At 44.0% G+C, this 19,674-nt stretch overlaps 1 protein-coding gene across 1 annotated transcript in view; it reads right to left on the reverse strand.

Moving 5' to 3' along the window:
* The window catches only part of RAD54L2 (RAD54 like 2), an 89,973-nt gene extending 70,966 nt beyond the window's left edge, over nucleotides 1-19,007 (reverse strand). Inside the window, exon 1 of the mRNA XM_043885372.1 lies at nucleotides 18,793-19,007. The gene's annotated coding sequence lies outside the window, so the exon portion shown is untranslated. The remainder of the gene's footprint in view (nucleotides 1-18,792) is intronic.
* Nucleotides 19,008-19,674: the final 667 nt, after the last annotated feature.

A 19,674-nucleotide genomic window follows, 5' to 3' on the forward strand; every position in this document is an offset into this window, starting at 1 on the left:
GTTGACAAAACAGCTCAACAAGAAGCTTTGGTGGTCTCTGAACATCTTTTTCTGGACAGCGATACTTTCCAAAATTCTACTCAGCTCAACCAAAACATATTAAACAACTATCATCTACTGGGGACACAAAGATAAGGAGTAAACACAGGTCAGGACAGATCAAGCATTAAGAGGAATGAGGCCCAAAGTGAGTTCTGAAGAAAGATTTGGACAGAGTTAGGTAATGTGGGGCAGGTAGGGCTTTCCAGGTGGCATTAGTGGTAAAGAACCACCTGCCAACCATGTGGATTCAATCCCTAGGTCAGGAAGATCCCTTGGAGGAAGGCATGGCAACCCACTCCAGCATTCTTGCCTGAAGAATCCCATGGACAGAGGAGCCTGGTGGGCTACGGTCCATGGGGTTGCAAAGAAGCAGACATGGCTGAAGCATACACAGAGTGGGGCGTGGAGGGGCGTGGAGGCTGGAGATAAATAGAGAAGAGCAGGGAAGAGTTCAAAGACAGGGAACTGTATGAACAATAAGTGAGAGACAAAAGCAGATGTGAAATCAAACAAATCCAAGAAGACTGCATTACTGGAGCATAAAGCAGGAAGTATGGGGGAAGAGTAAAAACTCAACTCGGAAAAGCAACAGGATCAAGATCACTGAAGACCCTGACTATGTTGAGACTGGGTATTATCCCACAAGAAGACCAAAATAAGATGACCAGCTCTGTGTACTATAAACATCACTCTGCACCATAGAATATAAAAGCATAGGTTAAAAAAAAAAAAAAAAAAGTCATAGGAATATGCAGTTTCAAATTGAAATCCCACTCATTTTTCAGTGTGACCCTAGGCAAGTCATCTCTCGGGGCCATAGATTCCAAACTAAAATGGAGGCACTGCCTACCTTCAAGGATTATTAAAAGAAAAAGGTGGTGAAAGAATATAAATGTAAAGTATACTGTGAAGTTACACAGTTCAGTTTTTAGTACAGTGTAAGCACTCAAAACATGGCCTGGAAGAAATATTTGCTAGAAGAAATGGAATATGAAGAGATGGGAAATAGCCAGTTAAAAAAAAACAAACAAACAAAAAACAAAGACCAGATTTGAGAACTCTCAGGAGGTAAAGGGCCAGTAGGGTCGTGTTCTTCAAGCCCCAATGAAAGAGTAAAAGACATGTGAGACTTCTCTTCCAGGTTTCCCTAACAGGGCCTAAGGTGCTGCCGTCGCCTCCCCCTCGGACACCAGCCTGACTGGAGACCAGATGCTACAACACAGCCTCGCTTTTACTGTCCGCACTGCTATCAAGGAGAGGGAACTCTTAGACGTCAGACAGACTGGAGCGAATTATTTACTTTTCCCTCATTTGGGGTAATGACACCTACACTTCAAGTGCTGGAAGCATTCATGCAACATGCAACCCAGCAACACGACAAGGACTCAGTAACTCAACACAAATCCTATGCAGATGCGCAGCTTCTTTTCCAGTGTTGCTCATGAAAACACTACAGCCTTCTCTCAGCTCCAGCCCACCTGGAAGCCTTGGTAGCTGAGACTGTACAGTACACATCAGTGTGCTGGTTCTCATACAGGCAACCAATGGTCCATTTGGGGAGAGCCTATTTTTATTTTCCAAAATGTGTGCAACATCTTCCACCATAAAATGTGCTGTCTGGTCTCCAAACAAATAAAACTGGTTTCAGAGAGCTCAACTCTGGAAACAGCAGCTGGGATGCTGTAGTTTTACCTGAAAGTTAAGTAAAAAAAACTTGGCCCCAAGCCCAGAAAACAGGCATTCCTCCTAGACAAAACTGGATAAACCAAGTCCACAAACAATGAGTGGATACAATAGTAGGGAAGGAAAGACATGGAGACAGCCAGAATAAACCACAGCAAAAGGCCAACTCATAGCTCAAGAAGGGAACCTAGGAAGACTCTAGAATGTACCAGTTCTGGAGCAGGCAGGTGAGGCAAAACTTACCAAGACACCAAAGTGACTAAATGAAAAGTTATCTGAAACACAGATTTTCTCCCTGTTATGCCAAAGATAAGCTTTACGTTAGCAGGACAAACTAAATAATCTGTTCACATTTAAGATTCAAGATCCCTTATGAGAGGTTAGGCAGCTGGAGAGACACAAACTGGGGAAGGAAGACTATCATTGGAAACAAAATTCAAACACATTAAATACAAAAGAGTAAGTTTCTACTTCAACAGGCTAATTTACTGATGCTCCAACTGTTTTACAGATTTGGTTTCTTATAAGAACTGTATTGATTGTACATGTCACAAGGTATTACTTGCTACTTTCACTTATGGAATATGAAGAGAAGAGAATCTTCAAAGGAGAAAAACTTGCCAAAATGCCCTTGACACGGAATTGTTCATTAAGATGCTGCCACAGCACATGGTTTTGATAACAATAACAAAAAACGCCACAGGCCTTCCTCTAAACATCCAAAAAAAAAATAGTTTATAAACAATCTGAAACATCTACTGCAGTCATTAGAAGAAGGGCAAGTCTAACAGGGGCAGCTGACAGATGAGATCAGGTCACAAGTCTCTGACAGAGGAATCTGCACTGAGAGCGCGGGTCAATTGGCGAATTCTAGCTTGCCCTCACCAGAGCTTGCAAGACAGTCCTGGTGAAGCTCATAAGCAAACCTATCAATACATCAATACGTGGCTCTGCCCAAGATCTTCCGACCTAGCAGAGGAAAAGTCTTTCTGAGAACATACAATAGATACAGCACAGCAAATTTCAGAGGCAGATTTTCTAGACCATCTTAACAATATAATGTTGTATAAAAAGTGGGAAAAAATTAATAAACGCTTAGATCCCAGTTTTAAAAACAGAATTACACATTTGCAAGTATATATATGCATAGAAAAAAAAAAGACAAGAAGGAAAAGCACCAAAAGGTTATTAAACATTTTTATCTCTGGGTGACAGTTTTACCAAAAAGCTATTATTTTCTTCTTTATTCTTTTGTTTTACAATAAATAGATATATGACTTTATAACTGTAAGACCAGCATCTTTGTACATGTATTCTCTCTCTACAAAGTCTTCAGTGAATAAGTCGTTTGGCCTCACCCTCATCCTGAGCAGCACCGTATTTTCAGGCTGTGACTGCTCCTATCGGTAGCCACATCCTGTGACCAACAGGGCAAGCCCTCACACTGCCAACCACAGTTCACCAGCTATCTACTACAGAGATCCCATCTTCGCTAGGGTTCACATGAGGGCCTAAAGCAGCACGTGAAAAAGATCATCCATAGTTAGAATCATCCTTGAAAGGCCTTTTCGATTGTCCACAAAAATACCATATGAATAGTCTTCTGTATGTATTTCCAGAGAAAGTGAAAGTGTTAGTTGCTTAGTCGTGTCTGACTCTTTGCAACCCCATGGACTGTAGCTCACCAGGCTCCTCTGTCCATGGAATTCTCCAGGCAAGAATACTGAAGAGGGTAGCCATTCCCTTCTCCAGGGGATATTCTTCACCCAGGGATCAAACCTGGGTCCTCCTCCACTGCAGGCAGATTCTATACCATATGGCCACCAGGGAAGTCTATTTCTATAGATGTATACACCAAAAATATTTCCAAAAAAGTATAATATTCAGAAATTAACCCTTCATGTATTTTGCTGCCTGAACCAGTTCACCAATTCTGCATCGGCGCTCAATTCTTCCTCCCTGCCGCCCTACTACTGAATACTTCGAACTCAGCAATACACCACCTCAACAGTGATCAAGAATTCTTTACATTTATAGGTTTTGTCAATCATTTTAACTGTAACAGCACTGACTGCATCCACTGCCTTTGGGTACTCACTCACTGAGTAAAATGGTGAGTATAAATTATCCCATTATTTAAACCATTATTCGTTACTTTCTCTTTGTTTTCCTTTTGTAAAGTGTATGGCTGAATTTAAGCAAGGTAAAACGTTAGACATAATTCCATTACATTAATTAGAGCACCTCTGTACTGGGAGTGCAAAAAGGGAATCCTAAGTGTTGTTGGCTTAGCAGTAGCAGCAAGTGTTGTTGGGCTTAGTGTCAGCCTACTTAATTAAGGTAAGACAGGTAGGGGTACATTTTTAAGAGCCTGATGAACGACAGCGATCCCAAATATACCAGAGTTCAGAGAAGAAAGCAACACACTGAGGTTCAGATGCTGTTAGAAGGCTTCCTGGAGGAAGCAGACCTTGAGACAACCCCAGAAGCAAGGCTGACTTAGGTAAGTGAGGAGGGGAGAAGACACTCCATACAGGAATCATGACTTGGATCTGAGAAGTGCTGAAAAGGCAGAAAATGTTTCTAAGTTTTCTGGAAAAGGAGATAAAATGACTCATCATTAAGCATCTACTACTGGCCAGTTCTGGCAGGTACTGAAGCTCCAGAGATGAGAGAACCTGGTCACAGAGTGATGACTGGAGCCCTCAGGAATCGTCCAGTCAGTTGACACAGACATGTAACACTCACCATGAGCGTGAAAGAAAGTGAAAGTGCTACTCAGTTGTGTCCGACTCTTTGCAACCCCACGGACTGCAGCCCACCAGGCTCCTCTGTCCATGGGATTCTCCAGGCAAGAATATTAGAGTGGCTTGTCGTTGCCTTCTCCAGGGGATCTTCCTGGCCCAGGGATCGAACCCAGGTCTCCTGCACTGCAGGTGGATTCTTTACTGCCCGAGCCACTAGGGAAGCCAAAGTACAATGTATGACCAAAGCTTTTCTTCCAACAACTGATGACTAGATAGATAAAATGCATACAGCATATCCATAGAGTGGAATATTATCAAGCAATAAAAGGGAATGAAGTACTAACATGGGCAAACTTTGAAAACACTCTGCTAAGTGAAACAAACCAGTCACAGAAGGCCATATATTGTATGAGCCCATGTATCTGAAATGCCTAGAATAGGCAAAACCACTGAAACAGAAAATAGATTAGCTGTTACCAGGGGATAGGGAGAGGGAGAAGAGGGAGTGACTGCTGAATGAGTACAAGTTTCTTTCTGTAGAAAAGAAATGTTCTGGAATTATATAGTAGTGATAGGTGCATAATCCTGTGATGTAAAAAAAAATCACTGAATTAAACACTTAAAAATGGTGGAAATTTACAGTATGTGAATTATATTAAGGAAGAAGGAAGGAAAGGAGGGAGCAAGGGGGGGAGGAGGAAGGGAGGAAGGAAGGAGGGGGAGAGGAGGCAGGAAGGAAGGAGGGAAGGAGGGAGGAAGAGGCTCTATAGGGGAGAGAAGGAAATGATTTTGCTGAGAAAGGGTGGTGAAGACTTCCCAGAGGAGGCAACAGATCTGAACATCAAAGGACAAACAGCTTTCCTTAAGAAGACTGATGAAGTCGTTCAGAGAGGGGGAACGACACATGCAGGAGTACAGTTCTGCAGGACTAGCAGCTGGAGAGCTCATAAGGAAATTGCAAGAGATGAGAAGTAGGCCAGATCTTCATCCAGCAGTGTCCTGAGGACCTTGTTTAGAGTCTGAGCCTTGTCCTATATAAGGATTGGCAAATATGTGGCACTTGGCACCACTTTGCTGTCTGCACCTCTGGCAGACATAACTATTATGCCATTGAGCCCTTCTCTGTTGAGCTCAGAAGTGGACTCAGTATCTACCTCCATGCAATTCTCCCTACAGTGTGGGAGACTCGTGTGCCCCCAGTGGGAGCCCCATTAAAGGAACTCAAGCAGGGAAGTGTCATTTGAATTCCCAATTTAAAAAGAACACTGGTAGCTATGTGGAGGCAAGGAGATTAAGTAGGAAACGGTTACAACAATCTGGACAAAAGGTGATGAGACCCTGAACTAAGGTAGTGGCAAAATGAAAGGAGAAGAGAGGGAATATTAGAGACTAAGGAGGCAAAACCAGTGAGACCGCAGTAGCCAAGTGGAGCCCCGTGAGGGCGGCCTTGCTCACCACTATCTCCTAGCATTCATCACGGTACTTGATAGACACGGGAAGGACTCCACAGATTGCGATCAAATGATTGGTTTTTTCTACATTCTCTCACTGAATCTTCACAATGACACCATGAAAAAAGCAATGTTATTCCCACTTTCCAGATAAGGAATCTAAGTTTTACAGAGGTTAAGTGACCTGCCCCAAATATACCCAGCTGGAGAGCAGTTGTTGTTGTTGAGTCGTTGAGTCATGTCAGCTCTTTGTGACTCGTGGACTGCAGCACGCAGGTTCTTCCGTCAGCCACCATCTCCCAGAATTTGCTCAAATTCATGTCCACTGAGTCTGTGATACTATCGAGAGAGTGGGAGAGTGCAGTTCCAACCTAGACTTCTAACTCCAAGCTCTGGTCCTTGATCCAGGGTTCCAGCTCAAACGATGGAGCAGCTAACAGTGTTAATGGTGAAATGTCAGAAACAGCCGGAAAATGGGCTGGGGTCACAGATACAGATTTGGGTGTTCCTGTCACATTCAGGTAGCTGAGGCCTCAAATTTGGATGATACTCAGGGAGTGTATGAAGTGGGAGAAAGCAAGTCAAGGATAGGTCAAACCATGAGGGAGTGTTGAAAAGGAGTCTGCACAGTGAGTCAGAGAGACAGGGAAAGAACCAGTCCAGGAGGATGCTATCAGGAAAGACATCAGCAAGGTGGGCATGGTCAAGATTAAAATCTACAGAATGTCAGATCCATTAGATGGAGGGGGAACCACAGAGAAACACAAGATGTAGGGGAGGCATTCCAAAAAGGGGTTGAAGGCTGCCTGGTTTTTTCTAAAACCACAAGGGCAACAGAATCTGGGGAGTTTGTTAAAAATACACAGACCCCCAACAGCAGTGATCTTGTGAGAGTGACAATCTCATTGAGCCTCTGTTTTCTCATCTGTAAACTGCAAACAACAGTACTGGCTTCATAGTATTACAGTGAGGACTTTATATGCTTGAAAAGAGGTCCCACAGTTGACTGTGACACAGCTTGAAAACTGGCTTTTAGGAACCCTCCTCTACAGGAAAAACAGATTTTTACCTGGAGAGAGATGGGTGACAGGCAATCCTTTCAGAAGGACTATACAAAAATGAGAGAAGGAAGGAAGGAAGGTCAGTCATTATAATCCAGGACTGGACCTGGAGGGCCTGGGTGAAGAAGAAAGAAGCCAGAAAGGATGAAACAGAGATAAGGCATTACTAGGGAGAACTCACAGGAAGGAAAGGGAAAAATTACGTGTGACTCTGAGGCTTGAAGTCTGGCATACTCTTCACCAAAATCAGAAAGAACAATAGAGGGATAGCTGGTTTGGGTGGCTGGGAAGAAATGAACAAAAAAACCATGCAAGACATTTGATAAGTGCTAGAAAATAAACATAAAACATGTAAGGGCCAACTGGCAGTAAACGCGCTTCGGACAAAAGAACAGTACACCAGTTCAGAATACATCACATCTCCGGGATGAGATGGCTTGGGTCAGAGTCCCAGCACTGCCACTTTCTATCTAAGGGATGCTAAAGAAGCTACTTAATTTCTCTAGATCTAGGTGCCTTTATCTATGAAATGAGAAGAATAACAGTACATGTATAAGAATTTTTTAAAGTGAAAAAACACATTACCAAGCACACTGCCCAGCATATGGTACATTAGCTTCCAATCAAGGCTGATGACTACCTTTAGCTACTCCATGAGAGCATGCAGTATGCGGGCTTCCGCAGTGGCTCCAGCGGGAAAGAATCCATCTGCCAAGCAGGGGATGCGGGTTTGATCCCTGGGTCAGGAAGACCCCCTGAGAAGGAAAGAGCAACCGACTCCCCCATGGGAAATCCCATGGACAGAGGACACCAGTGGCCACAGAGTCGCAAAGAGTCGGACACAATTCAGCAACTAAAGACAATGACAACAACAATGTAGTATGACCAGCTGTACTTTGGAGAAGCTAAACTGTATTGCCCAGAAGTTGGAGAATCTTTCCAACTCTGAGACAGGACAGGAAAACAGAGGATTCTTTGACTTTCAAGACTGGAATTAACTGCAATAACTACTAGTACAAAGAATCGTGCCAAGACACTGTAGGATGCAAAATTACAGTGTGTAAATGTGGTGCCTATACTCAAGGAGATTACACAAGAAAGCAAGAAAAACTTGTACACACGAATACCTGAAGCACCCAGCACAGTGTGAAATGCCACTGAGACGCTGTCAGTCATGGGAGCCGAAAGAGGGAGAACTCACCTCCAGTGCAGGTGAAGCTGGTACCTGAACTTAGTAGAAAGATGGTCAGAAATTTAACTGGCCACAACATAGGTAGAGGAAACAACTTGAATAGGACAGCCAAAGGAAACAATGTGAATACAGATACAAAGCTGAAAAGGGCTCAAGGTATGTTCCAGGAAGAGGCAGAAGTCAGGATTAACTGAAGAACTAGCCACAAGATAACTGGCCCCATGTTGAGGACAAATGCAAGGGAAAAGTCATAGGATAAAGCATGGATTTTCTGAGAAAGGCCAGGCGGAAAAAGCCAGAAACTTGTTTGGGGAGCAGAATGATGCATATGGTCCCACATATGCTGAGCAAGACATTTCTGAAAGCACCTTCTCACAGCTGATGATAAAGTTGCACAGGACTTCAGACTCTAACCCAGCCCTACCATCCTGACTGAGGACACCAAGATCAAGAGAGGCGACTAAACTGCCCAAGCCGTGGGGCGAGCGGCAACACTGAGGGCAGCTCTGGCGGGCAGACTCCGTCCAGGGCACTGAACACTCACCCACGCGACCGGAAAGACATGTCCAAAAGCCAGGAGGAAATGTGGGTTTGTTGTTTGGTAAAGAAACCAGGGTTACACAACTGAGTCACCTGGACAGCCTGAAGTTGTGGGAGTGAAAGAGCTAGATTTCTGAGGGTCAGACCACAGAGGGAATAGAAGAGGAAAACCAACAAACCTGGGTTAGGATGAAAATAAAAACAAACACAAACAAATGGGACCTAATTGAACTTAAAAGCTTTTGCACAGCAAAGAAAACATAAACAAGACAGAAAAACAGCCCTGAGAATGGCAGAAAATATTTGCATATGAAGCAACTGACAAGGGATTAATCTCCAAAATACATAAACAGCTCATACAGCTTAATTTAAAAAAAACAAACCACCCAATCAAAAAATGGGCAGAAGACCTAAACAGTCATTTCTCCAAAGACATAGAGATGGCCAATAAACACAAGAAAACACGCTCAATATCACTAATTATTAGAGAAACGCAAACTGGAACTACAATGAGGTATCACCTCACAGCAATCAAAATGGCCATCATCAAAAAATCTACAAGCAATAAATGCTGGAGAGGAGGTGGAGAAAAGAGAAACCTTCTGCACTGTTGGTGGGAAGGTAAACTGATACAGCCATTGTGGAGAACAGTATAGAGGTTCCTTAAAAAGCTGAAAATAGAACTACCATATGACCCAGCAATTCCACTACTGGGCACATATCTGGAGAAAACTATAATTCAAAAAAGATACATGCATCCCAATGTTCCCTACAGTACTATTTACAGTAGCCCGGTCACAGAAGCAACCTAAGTGTCCATCAGCAGAGGAATGGATAAAGATGTGGTATATATATATACACACACACATGGGATTATTATTCAGCCATAAAAAGGAACAAACTTGTGCCATCTGTAGAGATGTGGGCGGATGGACCTAGAGACTGTCACACAGAATGAAATAATCAAAGAGAGAAAAATATCATATAATATTGATTATATGTGGAGTCTAGAAAAGTGATACATATGAAACTTATCTCCAAAGCCAGAACAGAGACACAAATGTAGAGAAGGCACATACGGCTACAAGCAGGGAGGGGGTGATGGGATGAACTGGGAGATGGGATAGAAATACATACACTACTGTGTATAACATAGCTACTAACGAGAGCCTACTGCCCTGCACAGGGAACGCTACTCAGGGCTCTCTGGTGACCTAAATGGGAAGGAAATTCAGAAAGAGAGAAACGTTTATGGATGGCTGATTCACTTTGCAGTACAGCAGAAACTAATACAATATTGTAAAGCAACTATACTCCAATAAAAACTTGAAAAAACAAATTGTCCAAGTTAAATAGTCAGTATCAGAACTAGGATTAAATATCAAGTCCTCATTATTAAGGATAGAAAATGGCAAGGTGGACTTCCCTGGTTGTCCTGTGGCTAAGAATCTGCCTGCCAATGCAGAGACACAGGTTTGATTCCTGGTCTGGGAAGGTCCCACATGTTTCAGAGCAACTAAGCCCAGGCACCACAACTACTGAAGCCTGGGCACCTAGAGCCCGGCTTCTGCAAGAAGACAAGCCACCTCAGTAAGTCTGTGCACTGCAGAGAAGAGCAGCCCCCGCTTTGCCACAACCAGAGAAAGGCCACATGCAGTAAAGTCCACATGAAGACCCAGCACAGCTGAAAAGAAAAGTAAGAAATAATTAAAAAAAAAAAAAAAAAGAAAATGGCAAGGTGATGATGTTTAAGAAATAAAATGTTCTCAACAGAGATATGCATTCATGTCATGACAAAGCCTGAGATTAGCTTTGAAATATGCCAACATCAGGGGGAAAAAAAAAAGTGGGAAAGACAATTGAAAGAAAAAATTGGGGAAATATTAATCATGACTGAAAATGAGTGACGGCTACATGGAATTCGTTATACTAGACTCCCTGCTGCTGTGTATGTTTCAAATTTTCCATAATAAAAAGTTCACTTACACACAGCTTCCCTCCCTGCAAAGGGAAATCAGTCAAAATAAAGAACAACAAACATCAAGAAAAAAAATCTTTGTCTGGGTAACAAGGAATTCACTCAGAGTTGGTATTCAGGAGAAAAACAGGACCAGAAGCCAGATCGCAAAGGATTAAGAGGTTTAGCTAAAGTAAGAAGTGAGGAAATGGCTATAAAACTGCATCTTAAACAGATCGCCAATCCAGGTTGGATGCATGAGACAAGTGCTCAGGGCTGGTGCACTGGGATGACCCAGAGGGATGGGATGGGGAGGGAGGTGGGAGGCGGGTTCAGGATGGGGAACACACATAAATCCATGGCTGATTCATGTCAATGTATGGCAAAAACCACTACAATATTGTAAAGTAATTAGCCTCCAACTAATAAAAATAAATGAAAAAACAAAAAAACAAAAAACTGCATCTTAGATAGAATGCCCAAGGATAAGGAGAGGGCTAGGATAGCATGAAAGGCCAAACTACTTTGGTTCTACCTTGTAGTAGGTAAAAACAAACAGGGGAAAGAGGGAGGACAGGAAGATGCTAGAAAGAAGACAAGTGAGCAATTAATTAATTAACCAATCAATCTATATATGAAACAAAAACATGAAAAGATGCTCATCCTCCTTCAATAAGGAAATATAAATAAAAGTGCGTTATCTAGGATTCAACTGTCAAAGATTAAAATTGTTTATAATGCTCCCTGTTAGAGGAGAAAGATAAACTGATATAATCTTTCAAAAGTTATGTGATAATATCTAGTAAAATCATAAACAATCATAAGTTTTGACTTGTTAGGAATTTTTCCAGTTGCAGGAATTTATCCCAGGAAGTACACAGAGCACAGAAAAATGTACACAGTGCACACGAAGAGGTATAGGAAGATGTACTTCAAGGATGTTACTTCAAAGAGGAGGAAACAAATGGCTATCACCAGGGGACTAGGAAAACTGATAAAAATATATAATACTATAAACTATTAAAAGATACAACAGATATGTGTCAGACACAAAGGAAAATGCACAAGAAAAAATGCATTAAATGAATAAGCAAACTATAAAAAAGTAGGTATATTGTGATTCCATTTCCGTAAAAAAGGAATTATTTTATGTCACACATTTACAGAAGCACAAATATGTCCGTATCAGCATATGGTGGTGGTGGTTTTGTTGCTCAGTCGTGTCCGACTCTTGCAACCCCATGGACTGTAGCCTGCCAGGCTCCTCTGTCCATGGGATTCTCCAGGCAAGAATACTGGAGTGGGTTGCCATTTCCTTCTCCAGGGGATCTTCCTGGAGATATCAGCATATACACAGTGGAAAAAAGTGTGGATAAATAGAAACCAAATTCATGAGAGTACTTAACACTGAGATACGGGATTAAGGGTTCCTTTCCTTATTTAAAAATACCTAAATTTTAACTGTACCCATATATTTACCTGCATAATCAGGGAAAAAGTTAAGGATTTGAAAGGAAGGGGGGGGGGGGGGCAGGGAATCAGAGAGCCGTAAGGTGAGGTCACAGGTCAAGGAGGGAGACAGAGAGCAGGTCTAGGGCCTGAGGGAACGAGCCTCGGGACCTGTGCAGGCTGCCGCGGTGGGAACCGGACCTGTGAACGCAGAGGACAGCACCTGCAGGGGCAGAGACAGCGCAAGTCAGTGAGGCAGCGGGAGCTGCTGACAAGCAATGCAGCCCAGAAACGCTGGGCAGCCAAGGGGCCGCCAAAGAAGCCCGGGGAGAGAATTCAGGGCTGGCAACTGGCACAGCAGGCGGAGTGCAAAGGTTCAGGCATGTTCTCAGATCTGGGCAGGGCAGCACGGAAACTGTGGACCACGGCAAGCCAGCATCCACAGTAAGGTGGGAGGCGGGTGAAACAGCAGAGAGGAGAAAGCCGGAGAGACGGGGGAGGGGAGCAGAGACGGTGGGATGGGAGGGCACTAAGCTCAATCCGGAATTACACCTAAAGGACTCTTCTCCAAACTTTCATTCTTCTTCCAGTTTCTACACATCCTCCCGTTAGCAGGAAGATCCCGATTTGATTCACTGGGTCTTAAGTGCAAAACCATCTCCGCCTGGTTCTGGGTGTTTCTCATAACCCCTAAAGGATCTGTGAGGAAGGCAGGAGCTCCTTCTGGGCTCCCCCTCTCCCCCAGCACCCAGCTCTTCCAGAGTCACTAGGCTGCCGTTAACAGAGCAGAGGCTCCACGCCCTGGGTGGACTGTGTATCCTCTACTGGCCAGAAGCCTGGAGTAAGGGGGGACTGTCAACCCTAACTGAAGCCCTAACAGTATCCCCTGAGCATGATAAGAAGGGCCCTAAGCTTAGAAAACCTGGCATGAAGCTCCAGCTTTTCTTCTTACTGGCTTTGTGCACTAGAAAGCAAGCCACTTCACCTGTGTTTTATAAATTACAACACCATACATACACAAGCTGCTGCTGCTGCTAAGTCGCTTCAGTCGTGGCCGACTCTGTGCGACCCCATAGACGGCAGCCCACCAGGCTCCACCATCCCTGGGATTCTCCAGGCAAGAACACTGGAGTGGGTTGCCATTTCCCTCTCCAATGCATGAAAGTGAAAAGTGAAAGTGAAGTCGCTCAGTCGTGTCCAACTTGTACTGACCCCATGGACTGCAGTCTACCAGGCTCCTCCGTCCATGGGATTTTCCAGGCAAGAGTACTGGAGTGGGGTGCCATTGCCTTCTCCGACATACACAAGCTATATGATATTTATCATAGTAAAGGAAACATTTTTCAATTCTACCTATTTACCACTTTCATCAATGGTGCTATAAAACCATAAAAGGGTGCGAGTACCTTCAATGTGCCTATTTGGATGAAACTGTTCATAGTTTTATTGCTTTTCACCCATAACAATTTTCTTCTCAAGATTTCAACACTGCTCACAAATTTCTTCAATTTAACAGTTGCTTGCCACATTTAAAGTGCCTTATGCTTTGTCTCAGCTTTCCTTTTTATCTCATGTCAATTTTTATCTTTAATCTAACTACAGTTACTTGTCATGCTTTCCTTTTCTGTAGTCTGTTATGTCACCTACATGAAAGAATAACTGCATTACGTAGGCTTCAATAAAGTTCCTTACACCTGGCCAGTGGGATTCCTAAGTGGTCTGATCAACCATGGAAATTAAAGTAATTTAGATAGTATATTCTCAAGTTATTTTACCACTAAGAAGAGCCAAGAGGGTGACTAAATGAATTGGCACAATTCCATTACTTTCAGGTTAGTAATTCAGAACAACAGAGCTTCCTAACAAAGAACTAATATATCAGTTTCAGTGTTAGTACAGTGGGAGGCTGAACAAAAAAACTGCAACAGCTAATTTCATAATCACTGAGTTCAAATTCTTCAGTAAAATTTGGGCAAACGATGTTATATCCTGAATATGACGATACTGAGCTCAGCTGGATCTTCAAAAAGTCTGTCAGCTGACAAAAGTCACAACATCCTGCTGTTACATCCATCACTCACTCCCAGGCTGGAAATAGTTGTATGGAGACATTGCAGCCCAAACTAGTCACTGCTCTTCCCACCTTAGGACAAAGTGCTCATAATAGTAAATGGCCAATGGACGATCTGGATAAACTAAAGAACTATCACATTCTCTTCCAAAGGAAACTTTTGGCAAGACCCAAAGAGAGAAGGTGATAGCTCCCCAGCATCAAAATCATTTACGTTCAGAATAAGCAACACATTTTCAAAGCAAAATAAAGCACTGCTTTTAGCAACCTGGAAATACAAAGGCAGCAGCACTGCTTCAGCCAGGATCAGGTGCACCCATGAAACTGGAACTCTCATCACATCACCAGCTTCACAAGGAATAATTTCATGACACTTCACATGCAGAGGTCATTCATTTGTTCACTGAACATTTACTGAGTAGCCACTTCCGTAACAGGAATGGTTAGGTACTGGGATGTAAAGTCAAACAAAACCAGGTCCTGCCCTCCAGTAGTAGGCACAGAAAATACACAAAAATACCCAAAGTTAACAGTACACCAGTTATGAAAGAAGCTTTCACAGATTGTAATGGCCATACAAAGGAAAAGCATCCACCTTAATCTGGAAAGAATCAAGGAAGGGCTTTAAGTGATGGTGGGGCCTGCATTCCTAGTAAATTTAAGCCTAAGGGTCAAACAAGCACTAGAATGGGAGGGAAAATTAGTAAGAGGAATAGCCTGAGAATCCTGGGACCTTCAAGGAGCTCTCTATGACCGGAACCTATAGTGACAGAGGAATTGTGGAAGAAGACGGACTGCAGAGTAAGACACCAAAGAGGCCAGGGCACCAAGGTCCTTGCGAGATGCTGAAGTAGAGACATACCAGGATCTACATATTCGTGTATTCAAGGCCAGAGGCATATTATTTACTTTTAACTGGAGTTAAAGACTCTGAATGGAGGGGGATTTGATGAAGAAAGACTGGAAGAGATTTAGGGCCAGTTATTTTGAATCATTTCTGTCTGGCTCATTCTTATTTTTCTCTCAACTTTTTTTTTTTCTCCTCTCACAGGGAAAAAATAAAACTGGACAATTCTATAACAAAGCCTGTGAACCTTCTGTTCATCAAAAACATTTCTGAACAGTGCTAGATTCTATCAAACTAGCCCAAATTGGACAAATTTCTCCAGCATCCAGACCCTTCCAGGCAAAAAGACCAAAGTCAGGTATCTGATGCCAACAGAAGAAAGCTAGAGAAATACCTCGATCAGGGGCCACACAGAACATGTTGCTACTTAGCATATCCCAGCACTCTGTCACTGGGAATGCCCACAGTTCCCAAAACAAGGACATGCCAAACAGTTACCTCCAGGCTTCTCCATACAAACTGCCAGGAAAAAAACCTACCAGTGCCAGGAATGACCTTGGACTTTATAGTGTGGACTCAACAATTCTCTCACCTGATCAGGGTGCCAACAGGTGTAGACAGAAGATTGCCTTCCTCACTACACAAGGAAACTGAACCTCGCAACCATGTATAGCGCCCAGCCACTCTCCCGGGACTAATACTACTGAGAAGAGTATCCCGTACATGGGGACAGATACTAACTACTGCCCACAGCAAACACTGCCCACCCATGAAGCACTAGGCCCTCATCTCCAGTCCTCATTAAAGCCTGGAAAGGTTGTTTTATTTTATTCAGCCCCATTTCACAGACTGAAAAAAAATTAAAAAACAAGGCACAAAGAGGTTAAAGCTTACCCAGGTTAAAAAGCAAGCAAGGGGTACAGATGGAATGACTCCAAAGACCATGCTCTTTCCATCGTCCTAGACACCTCAGAATTTTTCCAAAGAAATCAAACGCTCTAAGTCTTCTTTCCAAGAGTCTCTGAGGTGATCCATCTGACTAAGAGGCAGTCAAAAACATTTTTCAGCAGTTTACCTCCAAAGCAACAAATAAAACAGTTCTTATTTGATTTGATCAAGTGACTATTCCAGATGGAAAGTGAGACATATTTCAAAGAATTTATTATCCACATGCCTTGATTTTAAATCTCTTCTTTTATTTTTGGCCAAAATACGTATGCAGCAAGACAGAGAGGAGAGCAAAGGACAGACTTTCATTTAACTAGATCAGAATGGAGATTAACAATTACAGCAAAAAAGCTTTCAAACATAATTTATGAAGTAAAAATTAAGAGGCAAGGAACAGCAAATAAGCTGAGCCTTACCTCAATTTTATTCCTCCTGTTTTAGGAGACAGCACTCCCACCATCAGCAGGCACTCCCAGTCTATATACAGTGAACCAGACAAAGGCAATAAGCAACACCTTCATACTCTCAAAACCACAGTGGGAAGGAAAGTGTGATGGCTTCCTAAGGAACCGAGGCACACATACAGTATTTGTAAATCACAGCCCATCAAGATACACACAGCAACAAAATGTTTACCTGGTGGTTTGTCTACAGGCATATTTCAGGTTAACAGGTGTATATAAATAAAATAATCCTAAACAATCCCATACCATTGTGAACTTCTCCCATGGAAATATATAAAGATAATCAATTGTCAGTAGTCAGAATCAATACTTCATAAAAACTGTACTCAATGCTTTTACAGATTAAAAGCTTGAATGCGTGAATCATTTCTTCCTTCACAGACCTATAACCCCTTCTAAAATATGAATTACTATTATTAAAACGAGAATAACATCACCATGGTGGAGGTGCCCAACACAGGGCCTGGCATAATTCAATAGATATTTGTTTATGGAAGAATGAGCTACTTACAAGAGAAAACTTAAAAAAGAGAAAAAGAATAGTTCAAGGGAAATACATGATTTTTTAAACATTAAGGGAAAAAAAATCCTCAGAACCACCAGCAAACTACAAATAGAATTACCTCACATCTCATATGAAAATTTATACTCTAATATACTCCAAAGAGGCAATACAGCTCCTAACACGAAACAAACTCTGAAAGTACAATGACTCTGACACTTCTTTTTTTCCCACACGAGGTTTGATATCTCACCTACAGACAACACACCAACTTTTGAGAATATTCCATAGAGAACTCTGGTGCATGGAATAGATGCAGGCCTCAGCTACTTGGAATTTGCATATTGCCTTTCAATGAAACACTTGAGACACAGTGTACAGACCAGACAGACAACACTTCTAGTGAAGATAATGTCCTGGGAGAGTTGAAATAACAGTCACTAAGATTTAGCAGATTTAATGTAATGACTTCATGGCAGTAGGAGAAAATGAAGTTTCATGGATTTAGGGATAAAATGAACTTTCGACAAACTGTTAAGAGTTTTCACATCCCTTTCTAGAGTTGCACACGTTAAACAATGACACACAAGTCAGTGAAAAGAGGCTCTTAATTTACATTTAGAAAAAGTGGAGTGAAAATCCCTAAAATTTACATATATTATGCTGTTTGTCTATCATCATAAACAACAGCCACAGTGTTGAAAAGAAAGCATGAGTCACAATTCAAAAACAAAGAAGGAAAAAAAATGAACAGAGGAATGCTTTGGGTCCAAATACCACAAAGAAATTTTTTACTTAAAACACGGTTAATGACAGCTACCATTCTGACTCGCAGTAAAAAGGAATGGTCCACACTTCTATTCAGGAACAAACTCAATTCAGCCCCCAGACGCCCCCTTCCAGCCCCATCTACCTCACTGCCCAGCCACCAACATACTCAGTCACATCCACTAGCAAGTGGCAGGAATTCTAATAGATCTGAGTCACCCCTCCCCCGCAGAAAGAGGTCACTCTCTATCAGGAAGCCCACTCTGCAAAGGTCCCTTGTTTATCTCACAGGCTGCCACCACCACTGCCCACAAAAAGCCAATTCTCCAACCTCAGCAGCCTACCAACCCTCCTCTATACTCTCCAGTTCACAACTCCGGCTTCCCCCTAACGCCAAGGTAGCCAACACGACTCACTGTGACACTCTTGTGACAAGTTCTCTATCTGAGAATCACTCAACTTTGGGATGCTGGGCACTGGAGAATCCATCTCTTCGCTCAACTCCCCTGTGCCCAGCTGAGCTCCTTGCCTTTCCAGGAACTAATGACCGGTTACCTCAGGGAAGCTAAATACTCAATACCCTTTTCTCCTCAGCCAGATCCCGGCCTGCCAAGTTCACGGACCAGAGCGGGTGGGGAGGAGGGCAAGGAGAGACGCATCTCGATTCGTCTTACGGACCAGGAAGGCACACTGAGGCCCCCTAGAATTCCAAATGCACCCTCCCCCCAACCCACCCGCTGTGGCCAGCCTCCAGGCCGTCTGCATCAGGCGCTAAGAGCGCACGCCACTACAGTTAAGTCTCCGTGTCCCTACGACTCCCTTTCCCGGGTACAAAAGTCCTAAATACCAAGCCAATAAGGCCCCAGGTGGAGGCCAAGACCCCCGCCAAGCCTCCAGCCACCGGAGTTTCCCAGGTGGGATCCAGCGCCCCAAGGCCTGGGCCACCAGGACCGGCTTGCTGCCCCAGGCCGCTGAGCGCCAGGGGCCCGGGCCGCCTCTCCACTCGGCCCCCATTGTTGCGGGTCCTGGCGGCCCGAGCAGGGAGTCGGGGGGCCGGCAACCGCACTCACCTCCCGCGCCGCGGCTCACGGCCGCGCCGGGCCGGGTAGGGCCGAGGGGCCGAGCGCTCCGCTGCGCCCGCCTTGGCAGTGCCTGCGGCAGTGGCAGCGGGGATGGAGGGAGGCAGCCGGCCAGGCCCGGGCGCCGCGGGCTGGCTCCGGCTAAGCGTCGGTCTTCTCCGGCGGCGGCGCTCTCAGCCTCCGCTGGCGGTCCGCGCCAGAAAGCTTCCCCCTCCCGGCCCGCGCGCCCGGCCGCCCGGACGGGAACACGCGCCGCGGACAGGAAAGTTCCGCTGAGAGCCTGTCGGAGGCCGCTGTTCCCTCGCGCCCGATGGATTGCGACTCCTTCCTCTACAGAGCCATCTGTGCTAACTTTTTCAGGAGTGAATGAAGCACGGGAATCCCAGACCGGAAACCTGAGAATGATTTTAGTGGTGGGTCCAACAGAATGAGTTTGCACCCCGCTAGCCATCAGAGAGGCACGTTGGAAAGTCAGTGATTCTAGTGAGTCTCGGTTCCTCCTCATTTTTCGCTTGGGGATAACCTTGGAGGTTTGTTAGGACTATATGAAATGTTGCAAGTGCCTGGCGCGGAGATGTGCGACTCAACATTGGGTCTCGGTCGTTGCTGACGCTGCCAATGATGATTGTTACTACTGCTATCGCCTCCTACAGAGCTTGGGCGCAGATCTCAAGGACTCTTGAAATTGATGTGCACCATATAACTAGGTTTTTCCCCCTCCCGACCGGTTTCCTGTTGACTGAAGCTGGAAAAAAAGCGGAGACAAGAAAGGGCTTTCCTGATCACTGAACCGGAGAGGGAAGTTAAAGATTCAGGTTCTCTTCCCTCAAGTTGGGAATTATTGCCATGTGGGCTCCATTTAAGGGGAAGAGT

This window comes from Cervus elaphus, chromosome 24, assembly GCF_910594005.1.
Source record: "Cervus elaphus chromosome 24, mCerEla1.1, whole genome shotgun sequence".
In the NCBI taxonomy this organism is placed as follows: Eukaryota; Metazoa; Chordata; class Mammalia; order Artiodactyla; family Cervidae; genus Cervus; species Cervus elaphus.